This window comes from Macrobrachium rosenbergii, chromosome 40, assembly GCF_040412425.1.
Source record: "Macrobrachium rosenbergii isolate ZJJX-2024 chromosome 40, ASM4041242v1, whole genome shotgun sequence".
NCBI lineage: Eukaryota > Metazoa > Arthropoda > Malacostraca > Decapoda > Palaemonidae > Macrobrachium > Macrobrachium rosenbergii.
The window spans coordinates 31,452,666-31,458,033 of record NC_089780.1 but is presented as its reverse complement, the minus strand read 5'-3'; the positions used below and the strand labels follow the sequence as shown (position 1 = coordinate 31,458,033).

General features: G+C 37.3%; 1 long non-coding RNA gene across 1 annotated transcript in view; it reads right to left on the bottom strand.

Annotated features, from left to right (window-relative positions):
• Positions 1-5,358: 5,358 nt before the first annotated feature.
• Positions 5,359-5,368, bottom strand: part of LOC136826314 (uncharacterized) — a 70,438-nt gene continuing 70,428 nt past the window's right edge. The window contains exon 3 of the long non-coding RNA XR_010849591.1: positions 5,359-5,368. This exon is cut by the window's right edge and continues 1,389 nt beyond it. This is a non-coding gene — a long non-coding RNA (uncharacterized lncRNA).

Sequence of the window (5,368 nt, the reverse complement as noted above, 5' to 3'; positions counted from 1 at the left end):
AGATACTTATTTTCTGCTAAGTCATCTAAGCCAGATTCTGTGACATCAAATATTCATTCAATCAAGAGTTGTCAGTTCCTTATCAATGGTACAAAAAAAGCAAACCATCTCGTGGAAACATGAGTGAATCCAGAATTTCAAAACCCCTAAGAGTTACATCAATTTTGTACACCATGCAAAAAAGGTGGTATACTTATGATAGAGCTTTTGCTTTGCTTCCTAGCTGCTCAGCAGCAGATCCTATTTTTCGTAACAGAATTGCAACACATAAAACTTATGGCTTATACTGATTTAGCCATTGCACTTGATGCTGGATGTGTGGGATTTCTAGAACAAAAAACGATTTCCAGTTAACCAGTTAAAAGTTGATAGCATTTCAAGTGATGCTGCTTCATAAACAGGGAATAATTGCCATAAAAGACAAGCACAGTTATGTCAACTTTAGAAAATGTCCTATGAATTTCATAGACACTCTTATATTCATTAACAGCTCAGTGTGGAGTCTGGAACTCTGCCGAGGTGCAATTATGGTCTCATATTGGGCTTTGAGCTCTAAAATCCCCTATTATTTACTTAGGACTTTGGGGAGTATTTAGTACAGTACATTACAGTACTATCACCTTCCCCTTCTTGGTTATCTTCTTACTAGCATTTACACATTTCTGCACATGTGTGTATTAATGCCTTCTAAATTCAAGTACTGTTATCTGAGTCAGTGTGGGTTAACCCCCTTTTATCAAGTGCTATATTCTGTTTTGTTTGTTATTTATCGTTACCTGTGCCCTGTCTCCCACTCACCTCTTGTACAGTATTTTTATTGGAATTTATTTAATGCATTATACTATTGTACTTACAGTGTAATGTAGTTACCTATATTTTTTCAATCAGTGTATGTATGTGTATATGTCTATGTATGAGTCACATTAAGGTAAACTACCAAATTACTGTGTATTTGCTCTCCTCTCTCTCTCTCTCTCTCAGTTTCTTTGGTAAAGATTTTTGGGTAGTGTGTTAAGACAGAAGCACAAGTATTTATGGTATTTTCATAATACTGTATGAGTTTTGAGTATTTTACATAACTTGTAAGCATAAGCAGGAAGATCTACTGCCACTGGCTATGTTCTTGTTAGGCTATACTGCACAGCACTGCATTGTATTCTTAGCAGCAATTCATTCTGGATATATATATATACAGTAAACTAAATAGGTAAATTAAAATATTCAGTTGAATGATAATTACAAGATACTGGTTAGGATAGGCTATTAATTAGTATTGTACTCCATTTAGAGTTGCTGCACATTGTTAAGCTATGTGAGTTGGCTCCGGGGTACCCTTATTTGTCAGATTTTGTTTATTTAGATGCCTCCCCCCACCCTCAAAAAAAGGAAAACAAACTGTCCATTACACAAAGATGCCACTATCAGGTATGCAACTTTCTCTGTAGTAGGCCAAATGGTTGCTGCATATGCAACCAGTTTCATGTGATCTACAATGATTTCCATTTTTATTTGCTTTTGATGAAAAATTTTTTGATGTAATTAGAGCTACACTTCTTGTATTTTTCATTTCACTGCATGTTGCTATGGAACTTGCAGCATTAGACTATTTCCATTTGTGGCTGCACTTGGTGGTGGATGGATCTTTCTCCTGTGATGCATTTTTTCACATTAAGCTTTTTATATTGTCTATGTACAGTAGTCTTAATTTCAACTTTAGTGAGCTGAATTTATTCTGTTTTTCTTCAATATCAGTGTGGAGTTGGCCCTTTAGGGCTGACAGTTGAACTGTATTGTTTAAAAAAAATTATACTTATATATGTATATTTTTTTTTATATTTTAGTTCCTTGAACACATTGCAGGAGGCCTCCTTCCAGCTGAGGATCAAGTTGGCCAAAAAAATTACGTCTTGGAGGACTATGAAGGGTGGTCTGGGCATGCACAGTTAAATCTTTTGTTCTGGCACAACTGAAGACCCATTGGCCTAAGTACTACTTTTCCAAATTATGAATTATGAAAATGTGCTTCAATTAAAAAAAAATAGTTTCAAAACACTGTTGACTCATGCAAGTATGACGCACTGCATGGATAATAGTAGCTTTGTTATCTAAAAGTTACCTATGTAATACTTCGAGTCATAAATCCAACCTCCTTAACCACAGAGATCTACATAACTGCTTATTATGCTATGGGCAATGCACTCAAAAGATTATGCAAATCATTAAAATTAACGGTCATCATGGTCATGAAAAGGTAACATTTTTCTGTTTAATAATAATAATAATAGACAAATGCACCTTGGTCAACACACAAAAAGGTAAAGTAACAAGGACTGAAGGGATAAAGCTACCAGACTGGAATAGCATCAAACACATAGATGAGACAGGATACAAATACCTGGGAATAATAGAAGAAGAGGATATAACATACCAAGAAATGAAGGACACGATCAGGAAAGAATATATGCAGAGACTTAAGGCGATACTCAAGTCAAAACTTAACGCTGGAAACATGACGAAAGCCATAAACACATGGGCAGTACTAGTACTCAGATACAGCACAGGAGTAGTGGAGTGGATGAAGGCTGAACTCCACAGCATAGACCAGGAAACTATAAAACACATGACAGCAAATACCCAAGAGCAAATACAGACAGACTATACATAACACAAAAGAAAGAGGGGTGAGGGCTACTGAGCACTGGGGAATATCTGAAAACCAGTGAAGATGAGTGGCTAAGGAGATGAAGACCCAGAAACATACAGAAACAGGAGAATGAACACCAAGAGAGGAATGGCACAACAATCCAATGCACGGACAGTGCATGAGACAGACAAAAGAACTGGCCGGTGATGAAACATGGCAATGGCTACAGAGGGGAGAACTCAAGAAGGAAACAGAAGGAATGCTAACAGTGGCACAAGATCAGGCCCTAAGAACCAGATATATCCAAAGAACAATACATGGAAATAGCATCTCACCCATATGCAGGAAGTGCAATATGAAAGACGAGACCATCAACCACATAGCAAGCGAATGTCCAGCACTTGCACAGAACCCGTACAAAAAGAGGCACAATTCAGTGGCAAAAGCCCTCCACCGGAGCCTGTGCAAGAAACACCAGCTAGCTTTTAGTAATAAGTGGTACGAACATCAACCTGAGGGAGTGTTAGAAAATGATCAGGCAAAGATCCTCTGGGACTGTGGTATCAGAACAGATAGGGTGATACATGCCAGTAGACCACATGTGACTTTGATTGACGAAATCAAGAAGAAAGCATCACTCATTGATGTCGCAATACCATAGGACACCGGAGTAGATGAGAAAGAAAGAGAAAAAATTGATAAGTATCAAGACCTGAAAATCGGAATAAGAAGGATATGGAATATGCCAGTGGAAATTGTACCCATAATCATAGGAACACTAGGCACGATCCCAAGGTCCCTGAAAAGGAATCTCGAAGAACTAGATGCCAAAGTAGCTCCAGGACTCATAAAAAGTAAAGTGTGCTACTAGAAAGTGCACATGGTGAGAAAAGTGATGGACTTCTAAGGAGGCAGGATGCAACCCGGAGCCCCACACTATAAAAACCACCCAGTCGAATAGGATGACTGTGATAAGATAAAAAAAAATAATAATAATATACAAAGTTTCCTATATATTGTTGCAGGAAAGGATTACAAATTATAAGACAAACATAATTTTCCATGACTAGTATATTGAATCATGAATAAGTATCACAAAATAGATTGTATGTGACTTTGCTTACAAGCTCAACAAGCATTCTGGAAACCTTTACAATAAGAATGAGTTAACTTTTATGCTTCTTCTTGGAGAGTAGACGAAAGAGAAATTTTTGTTATTTTTATCCAAATGCAGTCTTCTATAGGCTCTGTCAGGAGATCTTGATTCCTTTGACACATCTCAGGAGGACTTCTTCCAGCTGAAGATCATGCCCCATGAGGTCTGTGCCGTATTGTCTTTCTTGTCTAAGAAGTTGAATCTGGAGCACTCTGCCATTGTTGGGGCAGGTACGTGGCAACATCACAATACCTCCTCAAAACCTTATCTATATGAAGTTATCCCGAAGTCTTAGGGCCAGTGTCACAGTGGGATGGTTCAACTATTGGGAGGGTTAAGTGCCATTCATCATCACTGTTCTGGCACACACCGGAGGAGTGTTTCCTGTAGTATCTGTCTCCATGCTTCATTTGAATGCTCAGAATGAGTCAGATCCCTTTGCAGTTGCAAGTTCCTGGTATAAAACCAACTGACTGACTGGAAGCTCCCAGTCTTCTATGCTTTACATCATCTTGACACCAACAGACCTTGCATACTTTGGACCCTATAATTTTCTTTTTGACCAATTGCTTTTCACTGTACTTCATAAAAAATTATGATTCACCCTAATTATGATTAACGGGTTCATAATGAACAAAATATAATTTAATGAATGAATCCATGTGGTTCATATAACCCATCTCTCAGACCTCAGAATTCCCTCCCTCCTTCCCCGCAATAATCAATATCAAGGTTAGCACTGAAGAATGACACCTTGGAAGACTATGGTGGGTTGTCTGGGCATCAAGTCTATTTTTCATGATCTAACAAGGTGGGTGTGACTCGAGCTGTTTGTATTAAAGTAATTCTACTAAGATTAATGATTATGAAAAAATGTTTCAAACAAAAATCATTTCATTGCACTGTTACCCTGTGATCAATTTAAATCCCACTTTAACTATAAAGTACTGATGATACATTGGTCTTTTCACAAGTTACTTATACAATCCAACCTTTTTCACCACAGGTCCATACCAAGTTGCTCATCTGCCTATGGCCAAAGTATTTAAATTTTATGAAATTTAATAAAAGTCACGTGATTAAGAAACGATAAACCTTTTCTCTTATACTGTTGTTAACAATAACAATAATAATAATACAGTAAACCAGCCGTATTCGCGGGGGATGCGTACCGTAACCCCCCCCCCCAAATAGCTAAAATCCGTGAATACTTAAAACCCCTCTAAAAACACTTAGAACTGCCAATTTTTATAGTTTCAACACAAGAAAAACCCTCTCAAATGCTTATACCTGAGTATTTTAATAGTTTTATCACAAAAAGTGCATTTAGTCATGAAAATTATATGAAAATACAGTAATTAGTGAATATTTCTCAGTGAAAAATACCGCAAACGGGCGAATTTTCTGCGGATAATGGTTAGATACCTTCCAGAGAGAAATCCACGAATCGTGAGAACATGAATACGGGGGTTTACTGTAATAACAACAACAAAAACAATAAGGCAAAAGCTTCCTACTATCACTGAAGGCCAGGACATGACAAAATATAAGACAAACATTTTGAATGA